This window comes from Aptenodytes forsteri, unplaced genomic scaffold (assembly GCF_000699145.1).
Source record: "Aptenodytes forsteri isolate BGI_AS27 unplaced genomic scaffold, ASM69914v1 Scaffold269, whole genome shotgun sequence".
In the NCBI taxonomy this organism is placed as follows: Eukaryota; Metazoa; Chordata; class Aves; order Sphenisciformes; family Spheniscidae; genus Aptenodytes; species Aptenodytes forsteri.
Genome location: NW_008794418.1, coordinates 726,976 through 748,848, shown reverse-complemented (window position 1 = coordinate 748,848; position 21,873 = coordinate 726,976). Strand labels below are relative to the sequence as shown.

General features: G+C 43.6%; 1 long non-coding RNA gene across 1 annotated transcript in view; it reads left to right on the top strand.

Annotated features, from left to right (window-relative positions):
• The first annotated feature begins 1,881 nt into the window (after nt 1–1,881).
• The window catches only part of LOC103907288, an 86,556-nt gene continuing 66,564 nt past the window's right edge, over nt 1,882–21,873 (top strand). The window contains exon 1 of the long non-coding RNA XR_658079.2: nt 1,882–1,988. This is a non-coding gene — a long non-coding RNA (uncharacterized LOC103907288). The remainder of the gene's footprint in view (nt 1,989–21,873) is intronic.

Genomic DNA, 21,873 nt, shown 5'->3' with positions numbered 1-21,873 from the left:
CGCAGGAAGATTAATCCTCCTTACTCCATGACAGTTTAGTTTCCTTAAGAACCTTTAGTGAGGGATGTTCTAGAAAAGCTTTTAGAAAATCTGATTCTACTATATCAGCCCAAATCTCCCGTATTAGCAGGGCTGTTTCCTCCGTCAGAAAACTCAGATCTATACATATACATTCTTCTCTTGGCTTTGAGACTCATCCCCAAGACACCGTGTTTACTCATCTCTGCTAATTCAGATCAGTCCAACAGTTTTCTACCATTTTGCCTGTTCTGGAAATGTGACTTTCTGGTCTGTAATTCCCACAATCGCTCCTAAAGCCTGTTTTAAAGGTTTGTCACCTTCCGATCCTCTGATACAAAGGAAGAAAGAAAGTTCAGCAATTTCATATATGAACTCTTTTAAAACTCTTGAGGGAGTACTGTCTGCCTCTGGTGATTTGTTGCTCTGGTGTATGAACCTTCCTGACCTCCTCCATAGCGAACAGCAGTGCAAAGAATTAATTTAATTTTGCTGCTGTGTCCTTATCTTTCTTAATTCCTCCCTTTACGCCTTGATCATCCATCAGCTGTGCTAGGTGACTGACAGGTTTCCTGCTTTTGTGTTTGAAAAGTTTTTATTAGCTCTCATAACTCTAACAATTGTTCTTCGGGACCTGTTTCGGCTTACCTTATCATGGTTTTGCATTTAGCTTGCTAGATTTATGTCCTTTTTTATTTTCATTGTTTGGAAACAACTTCCATTTTTCTGAAAGTATCTTTTTTATTTCAAATAGCTTCCTTTTTCTATTGTTTATGTTTAAACCAAGCTTTGAATCAGTGCCACTTTAGCCTTTCACCTGCTGTGTCTCACACACGTTCGTGTCCCATAGTTGTGTTGTTGTGCACCACTCACTTTCAGGCTAAAGCTCCCTAAGTCAGGGCGAGAAGGAGGCATCGTCTCACCACGGCTCTGCCCGTGACTGGGATTTGCAGACTGGCAGGTTGCAGTCTCAGCTGATATAACCATCAGCTGGCCAGGATTTCTCTCTCAAGCCCATGCTAGAGTTCTGCGTGCTTTTTCTCCTTGTCAGATGCCATCCAAGGCCGAGGCTGATATACAACACTCTTACCAAGAAAGAAAATGGTAAAATGAGTTCAAGTGTAGAAGAAGGTAGACAGAGGAGTAACAAATTGGGGAGAGGCAAACTATTTCACTAGGCTTCTGTAATTCCTACTTGTAAATGCACGACAGCTGCAGAGGTGGGTCTGCAACAAGAACGACCATCGGAATGGAAGAGTTCCCATCCTGGAGACCTCCTGACATCGGTTGCATCACACCTCCTGTTCAGTCATCCATCTGGATGCCAAGCTGTGCGCTGAAAGTGACGCTTTTCTTTGGGAAGCAGAAGGCTTCTCATGAATCCAACTGTTTCTCCTAACTCTTCATTGTGTTTGTTTTCCTTCCTTATCCATCTACTCCCCTGCTTGTTACATGAGCAACAGTACTGAGCTGCAGTGGTTAAAACAGAAAAATAAGACCACAGAACTTCTATCTGTGCTGATGGACGAGTCAGAGTCCATGGTACAGATAAACTTGTAGGTTTTCCATTGGCAAGGCCACCTAAATGTAGCTGATACAGTCTTTTCTATATTAAGCCCGGAAGCTGGAAAGTGCAGCTGTCTGGAACGCAACATGTACCTATCATATAAAGATGCTACAGGTCAGCTTTCAGTTGCAGGAGAGGTAGAACGGTTGGGAATGTTGACTGAATTGGAGCTGAACACAGATAAAAAAATATTAACAACTCCATGCTATAAACAAACTTCTGGTTCTTTTGGTGCATTATTCCAAACTCTTCAGGATTCCTTATATACTTCATATTCTTTCATTTGCAGGCATTGATCTGGAGAGTTTGTACCAACTTCTTCCAGTCTGAATAGGAATCATCTCCCCTACTCCACTCGTTGGCGCTGAATCTTGTGACATCATCTCCACATTTCCATACTGAGGTAGGGAGATCTTCTATGACCTAATTTTCTTAAGCCTTGTAGAAGTGATTTTTGTGTTGGTAGCCCTCCTGGGATGTGTAATGTAAATAACATAGATTAAGAGAGATGTGATTAACATGTAATACAACCATGCTGTTCTCAGGCAGAGATTTTGGAGTTCTTTGTGTCATTTATCCTCTGCCATTCTGGTCAGCAGCAGTGTTTGCTCGCTCTTTCTTCTGATGGCTCTATGGTTTTTTTATAAATGCCATCTGCATGAAGCATTTCTTAGCACCTGACTTGCTGGTCAGTAATGTTTGCTGATCTTATTTTCAATGCAGTAAGATGAATTTTGAACAAGACCACCCATAGATATTTTTTTTTGCTGGATGTTTTCAAGCTGATACCTTGTCAGACTATAGTTCTACGTGGGCTGGTGAGGAACCATCAGGGCTCTGTTATTTAATTATTTATGTTGGCCCTAACTGTTAGTTTCTGTCGTTAAAGAACAGGCCAAATGATTAGTGTCTTTGGCTTAATCTTCTTAGCAGGAAAACTGTCCCTTGAATTTCTGTCATAGTCAAACAGGCATAAGGAAAGATGAGAAAATAACGAGACTCCTGACCCATTTTGTTTTGCATGTGATGTGAATTGTTGAAAGTAAATCACATTCAGTCTGTTTCAATTCTTAGAGATTCAGTTTCCCAAAACTATGGTAAATGTTGTGCTGGCAGAAAAAACATCTTCCTGAACACAGGAAAAAAATATCCCTTCTCTTCCTACTAGTCTCCACCATTAGATTTGGCACTGAAAAAGTACCTATTGTCCAAATGTAGTAATTTCATTCAGAATTATTTTTCGTGTAACTAGAATTCACTGAGTCACTGTGAAGTACCTAGTTTTAATATATCTGTATATCTTGAGTCATTATAAAGTCATTCATGATATCTGGGATACTCCATAATATCAAACTAACCTTGTGTAATATCAATAGCAATAGAAAGATTAATGGTAGGCTTCAAAAAATACTCATCAGTATCCTCTATCTAGATGAAAAACTGAGAAGGGTAAGTTTGGAGTTGGATTTTTTCCTGTATTTACTTTTTGGAAGTTTTTTTTATCCTTCAAGGAAGCTTTCTCTCTTGCTTTCTTCATACGTTTTTATCTGAAGTTTTTTGTTTACAACATAAGTGCGCACTTCAATTTCTTGAGAATCATCAGACTTATAAATTAAATGGCAACCTTGGGAAATTCTGTGATGGGCAAAGACATTCATTCTCTTTGTGCTCTTAATATCTCGGAGGATCCTGAGTAAAGCATCTACTTTTTCCCATTTAGTCAGGAAACTTTTCAGGCCTTGGAATCCTTTGTGTGTGGGGTGCATAATGCTCTTCAGATGTTGTAAACTGAATCCAAAGATTTGGGTGAGGAATATTAACGCTGAACTCCCACCTTCCCTGAGCTTGAACTAGTATTCTTGACTTTGATCTGAGAATGAGAGGGAAAGATGGATGGAACAGAGAAAGAACAGAAAAGCAGGCAGAAGGTAAGAGAGGTGGAAGAGCAGGAACGATAAAGGAGTTTGAAATGGAGAAATTTTGAAACATTTTGGAGAGATAACACGTGCGGTTGATTGTGCCTTTTTCGCGCTATTATGTCTTGACTGATTTTTGTTGTATTGTAAATCGTAAGTATTCTTTAAAAACATCCAGCATCTACAAATGGAATCCATTTTGGGACCAATCTGTTTACTGTTTTCATTAATGACTGTGGCAGAAAAAGTAGTAATATGCAGAGGGAATCCACCGACCTCACAACTTCATCAGATTGGCTGTAGAGTGGGAAGATTGGACTGTGAGAAAGTGAAACAAAACCTAACAAAACGAAAATTGGTATATGGGTGAAACAGAATAAAGATGGCCAGTGAACGTACTAGATAACTTTGTGGATGGTTGGCTTGAGCATCTCAGTTAATTTAAACTGCAGGTTTAATTCCATTGAAGAGACAAGTACACACGGCGAAAAGCAAGCCGTATGGGATTAGTAGGGAAATACTTCACTGCAAGTGGAAATAAGATAGAAGCCTGTTTAGTTTGTAGTACATTGGTATGCACAAATAGCGCTAAGCAGGCAGGTAACTGTGCCCCTGTTTTTACTGATAATCACAATATTGTTGTATTTAATGTATTTGTATGACAAATGTGTAGAAATTGTATAGTTGCTAGAATCCAGGGTACATGTCTGTTTTCACTGTATCCACTGGTTTTTATCTTTCTCTTAATTGTTAGAAACTTTCATTTTCAAGCTGTGATTTTCCTCCTGAAATGAGTTTTCAGTTTAAGCAAAACTGTGCTGTATTTCAGGATAACAACGCAGTAGTACAAATTTCTGTTACTTAGAAATATTTCTGAGCTACATAAGCACTGACTTTAGTTAGACTAAAGTTTGGCAAGGAGAAAGCCTTAAGAAGAAAAAAGTACTTCTAAATGTCCATGTGAAAACTGGCTTTTTTAGCAGAATTGTAACTTTAAAAAATGGTACAGCTGGTACAAGCAGGTATAATTTTATTTCACCGAAGGGCAAGATACTGTGAGGCTCACTTGCCTCAAGAAGAGGCCCAAACCCTTAACCAGCTGCAGGAAGGAAAATCAACAATTTTAGTTCTGTGAAGAGCAAGCGGTGTCAGTAGAATACGGCTCCGTTACCTCCCCTTGTAAATAGGAACTCTCTTCTGCATGCTAGTCTCGGTTTTCCCTTTGGATCTAAAATAGACTTGGTTATTAAACTGAAGGCTTTGATTTCAACCTAGCCTGGTGAGGAAAATGGCATTGTTCATATTGCTGCTATAGTTGTCATAGGTTTTATTATAGGATATTATTATAATTACCTGTTTATTGGCTAATTGCTCTTCAGTAAGTGCGAAGAAAGTGGAGAAAGTTAAGACCAACGCTATATTTCACAGTACAAGGGGGCATTTGTTAATAACACCCAGAACTTGTTTTCTGAAGATAGCGAGTCACATCCTGTCATGTCACCGAGATTTCTTTTTAACACCTTCCGCTGGAACAAACAAGGAGCAACACAGCCTGACTTCAAAGATTCCTGGGCAGAGAAAAAGCTCGATAGGAATATTTTTGTTTTCCAGGGCACTACGTCTGCCCGCTGAAGTTCTTATCAGCTCCTGCACCCTAAATCCTCTGTATTGCTGCCATGGCATCAGCCCTGCTGCACTTAAAGCACTTGTTGTGGACGCGCCCGGGGAAAATCGCAGGGCACACAGCATCCCCCCGTCCGGCGGGAGGACAGGGGGCGGCTGGGAGCCGGATTCGCCTCTGCCGGGCTGGTTTGGTTTGTGGCCATGGTAACTGCCACATCCAGAGAACTTCATGCTTCCATATCAGAGGGCAAATAACATTTGCACTGCAGCTTTCTCCTTGAGGGAGACAGGTTTATTTTGCAGTCAGGCAGTGGAGCACATGCTCTGAATTGCAGGTTTTACTGACAGCAAGGAAAAGGCTGGAAAATCATTGTTTGTTTCTGGGGTTGGCAGGTACTGCCTAAAGTTTGTTCTGATCATTGAGCAGGTAAGAAACGTCCTTAATTACTGATGAACATGCCAAATAAGGGATTCCCCCCCAAAGCCATAGCCTTTCTATTTGCTAATATTTTTCCAGGTTGTTGTTCAATTTAAGTATGTCTTGATCTTCTGGCATAAGAATGTAACGTATTTTTAGTAACTTTCCTCTATTTTATTTCAATACTGAAAGAAGAATGGAAAAGTATTTGTAGCTCATCACCTGGGTGATATGCTGGCATATATGATAGACAGTTCTCGTGTGATTTCCCAAAATACTTTTTTTTTTTTTTTTTTTTTTTTTTTTTTTTAACTGGCACAAGGCTCTTTCAGAAGCTACTGTGAAAACATGATTTTATTTCAGCGGCTGCAAAACTCTCTGGTCCCACATCATAAATAGTCCAACAGTGGTTGGTAGGAATCCCTAGCAAGCAGCAAACATTTCACCACTATTTGCAGTGTTTACAATTAAAAGTTTGGTTTACAATTAGAAGTTTGATGATGAGGACTGGTTATAGTCTAGGATAAATTTTGAAGATTCTTAATGGTTTCAGTTTGTTTATCTAATTGTGAAGGTAGATTAAACTATAATGAGTAAGATTATCCAGCATGTCCTTACCATGTGTAAATTAGAGAAGTTTCCTTAAACATTGGCTGATTCGGTTGCTGTTTTCCTTACTGGAAGATCTGGACATATGGCAGGTGTTGAAACGCATGAGAGATTTCCTTCCAGTTTCTTCCACAGATAAAATCTTTGTCTATCTTTAAAACATTTAAGCTATAGGTTCTTAGCCAGTGTAAATCAGCTGGAATTAGTGGAGATACCTCACTAGACACACACAGAGCCGAAGAGCCTTTGCCCATACCACCCAGCCTGCAGTAAGAGCAGAGGACAAAATTACAGAGGGGGCTGAAACACATTTTCCTTTTCCCCTGCTAACGTTCCTGCTTCCCAAAAGTATAAATTACACAGGCTCTCAGAGCTCAGAAAATTCCTGTGACAGTGGCACGTTCTCAGGGATGCTGTATTCAGGCTCCGCACTGAGATGTGAGCAGCCAGGGAGAGTATCGCCGGGCTGTGCGGACAGGCTCTGTCCCTGTTTTTGACCTCACAGACTTGCACACGCAAACTACACGGGGAGCTTTGGGCCTGCTCACATACTCTTCCTCTCCACATTCATATTTGCATAAAAATCCTGTTGACAAATATGTAAGCTATGCCTCTGTGATATTTAAAGCCCACACATACCATTTAAAAACAAAAATCATACAATACAGATTATTTCAAATTTTCATTTGATAGATCCTGATAACAAGGCCATGCTTGGATTAAATCTTTTTATTCTCCACAACCATATGACAGTTTAGGCGACGTTAACATTTGTGAAATAATTTGTTTAAGAAGTAACACAGGAGACGAAGACATCCGAACAGCCTGCTGCACCAGCTCTCGCATCCCTGCTGCTGGCTGGGCTGCGCGCTGAAGCTCCCGGGCATGGAGGCAGCGCCTCGTCCCCGGTGTCACCTGCAGCACACACTGAAGCGTGCCCTCTCTTCAGGGGCTGCCCTCGCTGTTCAGCTGCAGCACCACTGCTGCTGTTTCAGAATGGGAGGAACAATGTGAATGAACTCAAATGATTTTAAAAGTTTACGTTTACATGCTGCTGGCTGGGCTGCGCGCTGAAGCTCCCGGGCATGGAGGCAGCGCCTCGTCCCCGGTGTCACCTGCAGCACACACTGAAGCGTGCCCTCTCTTCAGGGGCTGCCCTCGCTGTTCAGCTGCAGCACCACTGCTGCTGTTTCAGAATGGGAGGAACAATGTGAATGAACTCAAATGATTTTAAAAGTTTACGTTCACGGGCACTGAAACTTCTTTCCTAATTAAAGCCCATCTAGTAGCAGTAGTAGTAATTACAGCAGCCAGAGTGGGAACAACGAAGACTTCTCTTTTTGGCCAGTTGCTGGCATTTCTTTGAGGCTCTGTAAAGACAACACTACAACATCCTTACACAGACCACCGGCTTTCTAGCAGCTGTCTCCTTGGAGCCTTGGCACGGGAAAGGACATGCATGTGTCCAGGCATTTTCCAGGCTGCAGGATTTTCTTCTCTTCTGGTCCCAGTGCTGTGAGACTCCTCCTTTCAGCCTGAGCACCATTTAAATAGATCATTTGTTTTCATTATAGGTTTTTGCATCTCTGCCTTTCATTCTTGTTAATGAATTTCTAGGGTCTGATTGGAAAACAAAAGCTAAATACAAACATAAAAAGCGATCTGACAAAGGACACGGTTAAGCATCTGGCAGGCTCTGCCACACTGGCTGTAGCGAGGAGATGGCCATTTGCTGATTGCCGGGGGTTGACATGACTTGGTTAGTATGCTAATCTAGTCCTCTGCATTTAACATTCAGCTCAGGTCTGAGCAGGCTCAGCAGAGCCCCAGCACAGGGGAAGGGGTGTCTGCCTGGCAGCACGGACCGACCGCTCCATCCATGACAGACATACCCCAACATTGTGCCTGCTCCTGCCATGCGCTCGCTCCCCCTCTTGCGCACCCCCTCTCCCCCTCCCGCCCTCCCTGGTGCACGCACACATACATACCATCCGAAAAGCTTTCTGCAAATGCTGAAAAACATGAAATGTGGAAAAGCCATGTATGATTGGCTCGTTTCTCTGCCTCTGCGTCCCCAAAGATTCCCACTTTAATAGACCATATGTTTCTGCTGCTGGAGAAGCCCAGAGTGTAACGTGCCAAAATTCAGCAACAATGAAGTAAGACGGAGTTTAACATCCAAAACAAAGAGATGGCATTTCTGTAGCTCACTTACAACATAACAGTCACAAGATGGTTTAAATTTCCCTCTATCCTCTCTCCCCACCCAACTTCAGCCCAAGAGAAAGCCAACATTTATTAAAATCCATTCGTTCAGGACAGCAATCAGATGCTCAGGTGGGAAGGAAAGCTTGCTCCTGGTATTCCCGATGACTGTCACTTTTCCTGTGTGCTTGGAGGCAGTGAGCTGCAACCCCCCACCTGGAGTAAGTGGGTTCCAATTTCCAGAATTAAGGAAGAAATCGATTCCAGAGCCAGTTCCCATGGTCAGGTCCATCAGGTCCTGCAGTCACAGGAGAACTTAATTCTTCAAGCTCCCTTTTCTTTGTTTTCGTAACGTCACAGCAGTTCTGGAGAGGCGTATGGAGAATCGTCAGCTTCTGCTTGCATTCAGAGGATTTCAGAAGTTGCATTTTCAGAGAGCAGGTCAGATGTGGGCAAAAATGAGTCTCCATCTGACACATAAGCAGACAAAGCTGTTTAACCTCTGAATTATAGCACAGCTCCATAGTTCTCTCTTCTGTTGTTTCATGCTCCAAGCAAACTGCTCCTTGCAGTTCTCCCTCCTGGTGCCAAGCACGTATTCCAGCTGCAGCTCGGCAGCGCGGGGAAATTCCTTCCAAGTCCCCGGCAGAACAGTCGGCGCTTTCTCTGGAGCTGCAGGCTTGATTGTCCTTGATTATTTTATTTCTTTGGCTCTGATCCAAGATGTTCCCTGTCATCATTTCAGTGTCTTTTCTCATAATCCCTTTTCTAAACATCATCAACAATTAACTGATTCTCTCATATCTACAAACACATGCACACACACGCAGGCGCGCATGCACACACACTCCACTGAGTCTCATCAGTGTCTTTTTTGCCTTTAAGTATAAGAAATTACAGCTTCTCATTAGCTGAAGAGCATGTTTTGAAAGGCTTTGTGTTTACTCACTTTGCAAGTGATGCTGGCGCTTTTAATTATTCTCCTTTTGCATATCATAAGCGAGCAGCAAGCTGCTCCAGCCAGCCCGGGCGACGCGTATTCCCAGGAAGGCAGGAGGAAGGGATCGCGTTTTACCTCACTGCTGCTGCTTTCTTCCCTTTCTGTCAGCCAGCCAAGGAATCCCCCCAAAGCTCTTACGTAGCAGATACCAAAACCGTGAGTCACTTTTCGCTCCCGGAGCAATAAGTCCATCGCATCTGTGTGCAGAACGGCGAGCGCGAGGCTGGGAATCTCTCCAGGCTGCCGGCGTGCCCCGGCACCAGTTCTCCAGCGGTGACTTTGTTTTTCCTGCTCTCGCTTTCTCTCCTCAGCTCCCTCATCTCTTCATTCTTTTTCATGCCGTTCCCATTTTCTTCCTTCCTCTCCATCCATCTCCGTTGCTGGCAGTGGCAAACCCAGCAAGATCTGGGTCCCTCTTGCCTTCTGTGGATTTTTTTTTCTTTTTTTCCCCCCCCCCGTAACTGCAGCAGCCTTTGGCTGCTCACTCTGCCAGGTTGGATCACCAAAGACACACGACTTGCTCACAATGAATAATCAATACAGATATTGATCTGCGGAAAATGTTTGTAAATTCCTGAAAGGGGAATCGGGAACAGCGGGACAGGGAGGCTTGTGGGGGACGACAGGGTGCTTCGGGCAGCGGCTGCAGGCAGCGCCTGGCCAGAGCCCGCGTCCGGTGCGTGGCCGCGCGTGCCCGGCGCCGGTGTCCTGCCGCCTCCGAGGTGACGGGTGCTGGAATGCGTGTGCGGGCGGCGGCGGGTGTGCGTGGGGGCTTCTGCATTTTCATTTCTCTACAGCTGCTTCCCCCGAAGAATCGGGAGGCGAGCAGCTGAGAGGCCCCATCGGTGCCATGCCTTGGCTGCAGTCCAGCACTGTTTTGTTTCCATCATCACACGCCACTTTTAAATTTGCATAAATACAAGGGTTATTTTCCCTTGCGCCTCCAAAAAGATTTAAGAAGGTGGGAAAGTATTTCTGTAAGGAGGGATTACTGTTTTTAGTCATCATTTTCAGGATTTACTTTCAAATCCATGTATTTGCAAGAAAGGGAGGCAGAGAGGAAAATAAAGGGCAATACGAAGGACTTGGAGGAGACTAAAAGCTGTTTGAATGTGGAAGAGCCTTAGACTGCAAAAAAAATAACGTTCTCCAGCAGGGACCTGCGCATGCCCGGTTTGTGCACATGCAGGTGCAGAGTGAGGTCAGACCTCTCTGGCCAGGGCTCTTCCCATTTCCCCATGAGCGGGTCCACCCTGGCCAGAAGGTGGGGATGATAACGGAGCTTGAAGCTGCTCTAAAGGTTGTGGTTGGATCCATCTCAAGGGCAGCCTGACCCCATCCTGGGGAGCCATCTCCCGCCCGCCTGCCATCCATCTGACGGCCCATGTGGTGTGTGGAGCACCTAGCAGGTGACACTTGCCCAGTTTGCTCCTGGCGTAGCCAACCCTACCTACTGCAGGAATGTCCTCGTCACGTTTCTTCCACCTTCATCCCTCTGGTTTTCTGTCTTTCTGGGGAAAGGCACGTACCAAAGGTATCAAGAGACATGGTATTGGGATCATTGAGTGTTCAGCCCCCTTTCTAATGCTCGAGGTCAGCAATGGAGACCCTAAGGACTGCTGAGGGCCCATGGGGGTGTCTGCTACACCGGGGAAGCCAGGCGGCTGTTGCGGTGCCACCAACATACCCTGGCCCAGGGCTGCCCGTGGTGCTGCCTGCCAGAGCGGCCGGTCGGGATGCTCACAGCTCTTCTGACGGGTTCTGGCTGGAGACAGCCTGCCAGGACCATGTGGGCTTTTCACCAGCCTCCCACCTCTCGCGGGCCACCTGTGCACACCCACGTACGTGCGCACACCCGCTCCGTGCACTGCTGTGCACATCTGCCCGCGGTTGGAAGTGAAACCTTCCTCGGCCGACTGCGGTCCTCCCTTCCTCTGCCTGCGCGGCCACCCCGCCCCGCTGCAGCCGTGGGCACCCTGCGATAGCCATCTCGGGCGAGGCTCTGCATGGGGATGTGATTCCTGCACCTCCTCCCCGAGCGCAGCTGCTGGCTTTATCAGCCCGCACCAGCAGCGGGGAGGCTGAGCGTGTTCATTCTCTCTCCAGCTTCTGATTAGCTCCCGCAATCCAATTAGCAGAGGCATTTATATCACAAGGGGCTGAGGTGCCCCTGCTCATCACGGCAGCTCAGAGCCAGTCATAAATTCTACCGACACTACATCTTTCCTGTGACATGGATTAATTACAGTTCTGGGCCTCCAAGAGGAGGTCTGCAAACGAAGGTGCCTATGAAATAAGAATTTAGAGAAGGCAAAGCAGAAGGAGTTTCCCGTCCGTGAAGGATGAGGGTGTGATGCACTGGGTGGCCCAGGGCTGGGGCATCTGTGGGCAGCGCGGCGAGGGGCCGGGGAGGCAGGTGGACTGAGCGTGTGCTTTATTAACAGAGGGAAGCAAATGGAGGTTGGCTGGGGGATGTTATGAATCCTGCACCCATGGCCGTAATGAGAAATTCTTCATAACCTTTCTTTGTATGCTCTGCTGCAGTGCAGATGCTGAAAGTGAAGCTAGAAGAGCCTTAATAAAATTACATTTTTCCACTTGAGAAGTTGCAGGCGCTAGCCAGTGGCATAGCTACTAGAGGCGAGCGAGGCGCTGGACCGTCAGGAGGATTCGGCGTCACAGAGATCAGTGCTTGCTGTCAGGGACAAGGCCACCTCCTCTCTACTGTTCTCAGAAGCTCCTCCATGTACAATCCACCTTTTTCTGATACTTCTGCTCCAGAAATAGTCATTTTCTGGTGCCCTAGTATCAGCTCTGCTCTCGTGGGGCAGTATTCTCGGTGTTGGTCCCCTCAGGCTGTAGTGTCAGCCCCACTGGAGATGGTACTTCTGCCACAGTGAAAGAGCAGGTTGGAAACGGGCTGTGGGAGAACATCCAGGAAAGTGATGGAATGAGGGACAATTTTTGTCCTCATACACCTGGTTCTGTAGCTCTGTATTTCTCCTTTACACCCTGGTACCTATCCATTCATTTCACCAGCACCTGGCTGTGCATTTGTATATCAACTACTTAGCCAACTATCTAAGCACTTACCCATTTGTTATGTCTGCTTAGCTGTTAGTTTGGGTACACATCTAGCTGTTAATTTGGATATGTATCTATCACAGTCTGCTGAGCCGGGACACTACACAAGTGTTTGATCTGTTGTTTTTTTCCAATCGTATGCCAATTTAACAATTCATCTAAGTTATCTATCCATCAATCGGTTTTTAATTTATGTATCAGTATTTTTGTTGTTAAGTTTCCACGTGTTTATACTCTTGCCTGTTATTGAAATATAATTACTTAAGAAGCCCACAAAACTACCTTTTAAATGCATGGGTAGATAGGAATTTTAAAGACATGAGGATGCATATTAAATTTAGTAGCATGTCAGCTCCATTTGATCTATTTACTCTGGTCTGCTGACAGATCTTCTGTGGGTAGATAGGAATTTTAAAGATGAGAGGATGCATATTAAATTTAGTAGCATGTCAGCTCCATTTGATCTATTTACTCTGGTCTGGACAGATCTTTTCTGTGTAAGCAAATATAGTTCCTGCTGATAAAAGGCGTTTGGGTTTTTGTTTGTTTGTTTTTAACTAGGTGAAGGTAGCTGTAGCCAAAATACATCTCTGTCTATGAAACAGTTGTTCTTCCATTGAAAGGAAATATTGTCTAATCTTTCAAAACAAAAATTCTTTTTACTTTTGTATAATAACAAATCTTGCATTTACTGACCAGTATATTTATTGTTTGCGGTCAGACAAAAGAACTTGTTCCCCAGCTGACAACTCCATGTGCCAATGGCTGTAACCTGCAGCTAGACACAGACTGGAGATAAGTTGTGTGTTGGTAAGAGATGGGGTAATTAGCCAATTTACCAGCCGATCTCACAGATCAGCTGGTAAGATTCAGATTCAGCTGAAGTCTTTACATTAAGATTTATGCTTTTCTTTATATATTATTTTATATTTTGAAAAAAGCTGCAACAGCAGCTTCATATCTAAATTTGGGGATGAAATCATTAGACACTGAGATCCCAGCATTCCCTCTGACCTTAAAATCAGTAAGTCTGTAGATCTCAAACAGAGCTGGGTTTGGTCCTATTTCAGATTTCCTTGGCTGTTGTCATTTTTGAATAACACGCCCGATGTGTCATCACTTTGGTAAGATTGCTATTGCTACGTGTTTATTTTCCTAAGTACAGTCAAGACTTTTTGTTCATTACTGTGTAATTGGACTTCTAATATGACTTTCTTCCACATTTTAGTGGACCATAAAATTACGCTGGTACGATTTCTTTTTAACAAAACTCTGACATGGTTTTCCTTCCTGGTCAGAGTAAAATGACAAAATGACCTTCTTCCAGCGTAGTATTTTCATAGTTATTTTCTTGATTAAAAATGGCTGAAAATGTTTTGGCATATCTTCTTTCTTCTTCCCCCCACAAAAATGTCATTTGAACAAAACTGATAAAACACATCTATACAAACACTTTTTGCATTTTTTTCCAGATCTACTTGAAGCAAATCAAGTGTTGGGTTTTGTTTCTTTATATAGTCTATTTTAAGATTTTTGTTTCAAGTTTACTTTTTTGTTCCAAGTTTTCATATAATTTGTCACATTGCCCTATATGTTCTTTGACTGACTAAATGAGCAATTTAACTGCACATGTTGAAAACAGTGAAGTGCATTGCAGCACTTTTTAACAAAAAGCACTTTGATGCTTTTTTAATGGAAAGAGAAGGTTTAAAAACAATATATGAGTGATATCAAAGTAGAATTTGTGGAAATTCTGTTAAAAAAAAAATTAAATTTGTTTTAGCCTGAGTTGAGATCAAAGAAAGTCGTAAGTGTTCTGTGAAATGAGAATTCTCTGTTTGGGCTAGTTTCACCTCTTGCATCTTCCATTGAGTGAGATGCTTTCTGCAGCACCTCCTTGGCTGTCATGCGGGCAGCCCACCTCCAACCAAGGATGAAGTCTTCTGCACAGTCCTAGCATAAGAATGTAAAGACAACCCCATTGGGTCAGATAGCAGCTTTTACCAAGCCATTTTATTATTTTTCAGGATGAGTTTACTGAATGTCCTGAGATATGCATGTGATGATTGAAACAAAGCGTAGAAACTGCTCAATTTGAAGAGAGATTTTATGCAGTGAAATTGAAAACATTCATCCTGTTTCTACTCCTTCTGGTACCTTAGTCATCTAGAGCTAATTCTTAAACTTGCTGAGGACTTCCATCGGTAGAACATCATGCTGTCCAGTGACTACCAAGAATCGATAAGTCAGAAGGGGCCAAGGTGTTAACGGTAGACCAGTGCTGTGAGGTTTTGTCACTGCCTTCATGCATGGAGTATCAAGTGGGAAAGAACTTTTTTAGAATCATAGAACCATAGAATCGTTTAGGTTGTAAAAGACCTTTAAGACCATCAAGCCCGACCGTTAACCCAGCACTGCCAAGTCCACCACTAAACCATGTCCCTGAGCACCATGTCTACACGTCTTTTAAATACCTCCAGGGATGGTGACTCAACCACTTCCATGGGCAGCCTGTTCCAGCACTTGTCAACCCTTCTGGTAAAAAAACTGAAAACCTAAAGCTTTTTAATTTATTTTTCCTAGGGAACGGCTCATTTAGATTGCCGTACAGTAATTTTTCTGGGCTAGAGCTGGTAGTGGTGTAGCTTGGTATAGATCTCCATCCACATGCAGCCTATAACAGGTATAATTTGTGGCACGACTGCCGTGCAAGGAGAACAGGCAAATGCAAGTGTTGGATCAGAGACAAGCACACCTCACTTCTGCTGCTCCCTGTCCCACATCTCTGTGTACTTCACCTGTTGTTGAATTTTATATCATTCTCTTGAGAAACTTCATTCTCTCAGCCTCAAAAGACGAAACTTGGCTTATTTCTATCCTGTTTAATGTCATTCCTGTATCAGCTTCCTACTGCTGTTTCCTGGATTTCAGTCCAGAAAAGTGCTCTACAGACTTGCAGTTGTCGGCACCCATCTGGTATGAAGATGTAAAATCCGTACGTTCCCCTGAGATCCTCGGTTTGTCTCCAGCGCCTGAGGGAGATGGTGCTTGACCTACATCTCAATTTGCCGTCACATTGCTTAGTCAGTACACAAAGTGTTCTCTTTCTTGATGGGTAACTTTATTCTTTTATAAAATTGTTCTGCACAAATTCTTCCTGAAAAATACAGTTTAGAGGGAGTATTGTCAAAAATTCTGTCTCCCCCTGAGATCCTCGGTTTGTCTCCAGCGCCTGAGGGAGATGGTGCTTGACCTACATCTCAATTTGCCGTCACATTGCTTAGTCAGTACACAAAGTGTTCTCTTTCTTGATGGGTAACTTTATTCTTTTATAAAATTGTTCTGCACAAATTCTTCCTGAAAAATACAGTTTAGAGGGAGTATTGTCAAAAATTCTGTCTCCCTCTATACTCTATTATCCCCTCATTTTTTTTGTCATTTAACTCCAATTATGGGATGCTAAGTGCTTTTGGAAATTTCATTGTTAATATCTTCTTACAGTGCTATTAACGTAAATCAACGTTAATAGTGTCCCAGCAAGTATAAAAGCAATCAAAAATTCAGTACTCACGAATCATTCTGTAATTTCAGCATAAAATGTTAATAGAAATAAAATCCAATACCATAAAATATTGGCAAATTCAACTTTAAATACATGTGATGAATGACTTTACCATTCTGCAGCATCCCATGGACCTCTGCAATGTGAAACCTTTTATTGGCGAAGGTCTAACACACACCACTCCCTCCTTCATCGTCTTCCCAGCACAAGGTGTGCATGGGATCTTACTTTTCCAGAAATTAAAAATCCATCTTCACTTACAATGTGGCATCTGTATTCCGGTGTTTAGTGGTAATACAAAGGATTACTAGGAATCTGTTAACTTATTCTAGCTAATAGAAACTCACTGCGTCTTTCTTGCCATCAGCCTGGCTTGAAGAGCTTCAGCTGCATTACGTTTTATTGAGATTGGGATTTTCTTACAGACAAATCTTTTAAATCGGAATTTAGATTGTGAAGATACATCAGTTATTTAAAGGAAACTGCTAGGAGAATGGTATAGATTTCTCAGGAAATACAACTGTTGGCCTGAAAATTCAAATTAAAATTACCATTAAAAGGAAAAGAAAATCCCCAAAGTCATACATGAACAATTGTTAGGTATTTAACCTCTAATTTATCACCCCGTCAGTCTAAAATATTTTGATTTTATTTTTTTTAATTCACTTTTTTTAATGGGTTTGGGCTGTTTGTGCTGTAGTCTTTAAAAACACTCTTAAGAACTGTTTGCCGATAGAGGTTGGTATAATACCTGCAGGCAATGCAGGGTTAGGTCTTGTTTCTCTAAGTTGCCAGACAAGAAGCGCGATGCCAGCCTGAGACTTCTGTGATCACAGAAGAAGAAAGTGACAGTGAGATACCTATAAAGAGAGTTTATTTGAGGAAAGATCTCCTGGTCACTATATAGACACCTTATCAGTCCTTATTCCCTTTTTTCCCCATTATCTCAGTGTAATGTCCATGTCTCCAGTCTCTGGATTGGTCTCGTTCTGCTCCCTTGGTTCTCTTTCTTCTTTCTCCCCTCATTTCACGTGTGATTCCTCACCTGCAGATTTCTGCAGTAGAGCCATACAGTAGAGTTTTACAGACCCTTTGAAGTCTGAGTGGGATTTTTGTGACATTTATAAAATACTTACAAGATGTTAGGAAAGTTTATGGTATCTCGAGGTATCTCATAAAGGATATCAGCTGCTAAACTGGTCTGTCATCGCTGTCTTTGTGCCCATCCCCACAAGCATGAGACAAACCAGAGACATTTGGAACCTTTCAGTTATTCCATTTTGGATACGTGTTGCCCTGGAAAGTTAAGGTAAATGCTTAAGAACTCAGGCTGTCTTGGGTTTTGGATCCTCATATCTTACTAATTCTTTTACCCAGAACTTCTAAAAGGAATTCGCATTATAATAAAGCAAAACTGCAAATTTTTGTGAGCATTACTTTAATTTTGTTGACACGGCAGAATTATCAAAATCATTCTTAAATATATTACATTTCCATAAACAAGCAGCCAGAGTGTCAGCCAACTCAGGACTCATCCAAAACCTGCAAAACAAACTAAATTGGCTGTGACGGAGCTAGCCGGAGCTCAGTCTCGGTGCGTCAGGGCAGCATCGCGCCCCGGCAGCGGGACTTCAGTGGGAAGTCACTCATCTGGTTATCCCACCTGACCTCAGAAAAACTATTTTGAGCACCTGAAATAACATGTAATCTAGTCTGTAAATGCTCCATATTATTTATTGCTGTTTTAATATAGAACATTTTTCTTATTTAAATAAATCTGAAATCAAAGGGTTTATTCACTGGTGCAGCTACGTGTTTTTTCTTTGAATTCAGTGGACATTGGATTAGCCCTTAAAGCGAGGAAGCCTTAGTTAGGATTAATGGCTTGAAACCTGCGAAGCACTTTCGTTAGGGTTTCGGTTAAAATTTTTCACGAGATACAGGTTTTTAATATACTGTGTAAAAACTTCTAACATTTCCTTTGGTTCCATTTCCCCTTTTTCCTGTCTTCTGCTGAAATGGGAAGTTACTCATCCGGGTAATTTTCAGTGTGAAAGTGCCCGTGGAGTCCCACTGGGATAAGCGCAGTCAGAAACAGTGAGTGTAAGACCTTGCTGGGCATTTTACTGTGCCAGGACGTCTGTGTTGCCTTGCATTACAGTGGTGCTGTACTGTATGTCTTCTCATTAGTGCTTCCAAAGTAAATCATACTTTGTCCCAGCCGTGTTTTAATGGTCTGAGCTTAAAATATTGCTTCTTCACCTGCTTGGGTTTGCAGATTCTGGTCTCCACCTCATTTGTTGAAGATTGTAGTATCATAAGAATAGTAAGGGGATAAACAGTAATATTTTCAACTACTTTTTTTCAGAAAACTAGTTATAGATTAATGACTTCAGTAAAGATTCAGTGGCGAGGGATCAGTCCACATCTAATAAAGTGCACCAGCTCAAGTGTTGGAAACCTCCGTCTTTGCCATTAAGTCACAGGAGCTTCACTCCAGACCAGAGGGAGCGCAGGGGGCACCAGGCTCTGCAGACCTCCAGGATGCCAAACCCTGCTCTCTCCTACAGGGAATCTCAGGTTCTCCATTTCTCTTGAATATAACTGAGAGCAGAGGCTTGCCAGCAGTTTTCACATTTGGCTTCGTAAAAAGGAGAGTCAGAGGGAATCCTGCCATAATAATATATACAAGGTTGTTGAGAAGAAAAAATCACCGTATTCAATGAAATAATATGCATTTAATATCAGAACAAGAAAATGCAAATTTGAAAAGATAAAATATACGGTTTTGAAGATAATTCAGCTGCAAGGTCCTCTGTCTGAGGTCCCTTAAATCAAGGTGTGTATGTGTGCCTTTTGTGGGAGATGATGCTTTCAGAAACACCGAACTCAAAGAGGAGGTCTAACCTTAGGAGTCACGTTGCTTTGGGGTCTCATCCTGCACTGCCTCCTCTGACAAAGCTGCCATGACAGCTCAGAGTAGCCCTGGGAGATTCAAATAAGTGCTAATAAGATTTCTCATACTTAATGGGTGTTTGTGAGGAACTGAGTTCTTGCAGTCAAAACACAGATCTATGAACTTTTTTGAGTAGTATGTAGAGAAAAATGGTATTTTTCCAAATATTTCAGCATTTTCCAGTCCGCCCTTGGGTCTTGTTGATAATCGGAGATTTTCAGTGTTGTTTAACTTTTATTTTTAAAAATTCTCGATTCCCCTTCCACTCTCAGCGTGGAGGAACGGTGAAATGCCTTTGCCAGCAGTAATGGCTGAATGGCCCAAGTAAATCCTGGGGAAGCTCTGGCGGCCGTTTGGGGCGGCGTGCCGAGGGTGACGGGTACAGCTGGGACAGGCTCCGGCGCGCTAGAGGGAGCAGCGATGGGGCATCCCACGGTCTCTGGCATCCTCCCCTGAAGGAGAAGGCACATTCAGAGTTTTAAGCACAAGAGATCACCATATTATAAGGAAGCAAAAGAAACAATCTTTAATCCTTTCAAAGCCCAATAATATTATGTATATTGACTGAAGCCCTATGGAGTGGGCCTGGCAGGGCTTTTTCATTACTGCAGCACGCTGTAGCCTAGCTACCTTTGAAAAGTAACCAATATCGAGAGCCACTTGACATTTGCAAAGGATTATGGGTGTCCTCTCCATCTCTTCTCAAGTTCCCAAATTTACAATGGTCTTAATTTAAAAGTTAAGCCAGGGGATCAGTTGCTTAGTCTGGTGCTGGGCTGCCCTTTAAAAAAAAAAAAAAAAAGAAAAAAGAGTGTCTGTGTGTGCCTGGGCGGAGGGGAGAGGTGGGTAATGAACCTCACGCGCTGGTGTCACCCACCTTTAGCCTTCAGCTCTGATCGGCGGCGTTTAATTGTGGAAAAGGTATCTAAATCAGGATCAGGCGGACGGGAGCGGACGGTTTCATTCCTGCAGGTGCTGCTGAGATGCAGGGAGCCGCAGCAGCTGGTAATGAGTTGGTGAAAATGAAAAAGGGACATAAGTAGCTTCTTTAGCAAATCCCCTGGAAATGACATGGAGCCTCTGGGATCGATCGGATTGATCCCTCCGAAGGCTGCAGGCTCCTCTCATCCGACTGCCAGCATAGGGAAAACCATAATGTTATTATCAGCAAAACTCATAGAAAACCTACCAGGGAAAACAGTGCTCTGTTTTCTTCTTCCCGTGGGGCAGCTCTCGGGCCGAGAGCACGCAGAGGGAGCGTGTGGAGGGAGCGTGCGGGGGGCGCGGGTTTTAGCACCGTCGCTCAGAGGTAGGGGTGCGGTGCTGGGGAGACCTCGGTCTGGTCACAGCTGTTAGGGCGGTAACAGCGGCAGTCCCAGTCTCAGTCCCCGTCCCCGGCACGGCTGCGCTACGTGGAGGAGAGCCCCTCCGGGTGCTGGAGCGATGGCTGGCGGTGCTGGGCCCCGGCTGGGACGGCGCTGCCCACAGCTGTCCGCCGGCTGCCCATCTGGTTCCAGTTTAAGGCTTGCCTGCGGTGCAGCTGTGGGATTTGGGTTGTCATCTGCCTGGCCGGGAGGTGGGGAGCAGAAACCTGTCCTGCAGAGCAAGCACGTGGGGAAATGGGGCCGGGGATGGGAGGAAGGTGTGGGGCATTCAGAAGGTTTCTGACAAGCTGTTGGTCTTCCTCCCGTCGTGTATCTGCTGTCATCGGCCCTGATTTGATTATGATTTGTTCTATAACACTTTATGAGTCTTGCGTAATTAGTTTCATGTCCTTAATCTGCAGCGTCAACTGAACTTTCTAAGCCCGTGTTTCTGGCCAGGCTCTGAATTGCCTCCTCGCATAGGGAGACTTCAGCACCCCAGTTCACACAGTCCTGCAGCTAAATGTTTGCTGTCTTGAAGTGAAACGATCCTCAAAAATGAACTGTTCTATCTTCTCCAGAGCTCTGCAGAAATGCAACGAGAAGAGTTTTACTCTGAGACTTACGCTGGGAAAAGTGGTCTTAAATCTCCCAGTCACATACATAAGTTCAAGGGGCCTTTCCTTGAAGAACAAAATTTCTTTGTTTATCTTTCTATAACCCTATTGGGGAAAAGGGGCAATAAATTTGGTTTATTACATCTGTCCTGGAAAGTGCAGATGCAAAGCTCAGAGATCCCATAGCAGGTGTGTCCGATGCTCTGCAGGATCATGTCAGTGCGTGCAGTGCATGGCCTGGGAATGGGGGGGAGGCTGATGGGCACCCCCAGGGAACCTGCGTTGGTAGACAGGCTCGCTTGGCTGCTTGACGGTGCAGCTTGGGTCACCCCGGGCTCCTGTAACCGTCCGAGCTATTGCAATCTTTGGGCTTTACTTTGAGCCCTGCACTAAATGCAGCTTGCGCCCAAGAAAGTCAACTGTTGAGAGGTGTTACTGGCTTTTGCTTGTGGCTTGTGCTCCACAAAGCGTGATCGTTTGGATCTTTAGGACACAGTATTTAAACTAAACTGCATCATTAAAGAAAGAGGTGCGTTGATATAACTGCGTGCTGTTCATATACCCTCTAATATAAGGATATAAGAATATTTATTTTACCCACTGGAAAGTTTGCCAGTTTGTGAAAAGCCCTTATTCTCAGGAGTTACAAGCATCGCTGCTTCCACAGAATCAATTAAACTAACATCAGCTTAGTGTTTCTGAATAACAGATCTTAGAGGACTTACACTTGTTCGTATATGACCTTTATAGCAACACCATAAATTTTGAAATACAGAGGTTGAGGAGTATTAAATAAAACTATGAAATGAACTTAAGTTGTAACAGTATTATGGAAATATATGTAACATTTGTCGTCCGAATGGTTTATGATAATAAAAATAGGGATAGATCGGCCACTTCAAATTCATAAACTATTAAATTGAACATGCAGTAC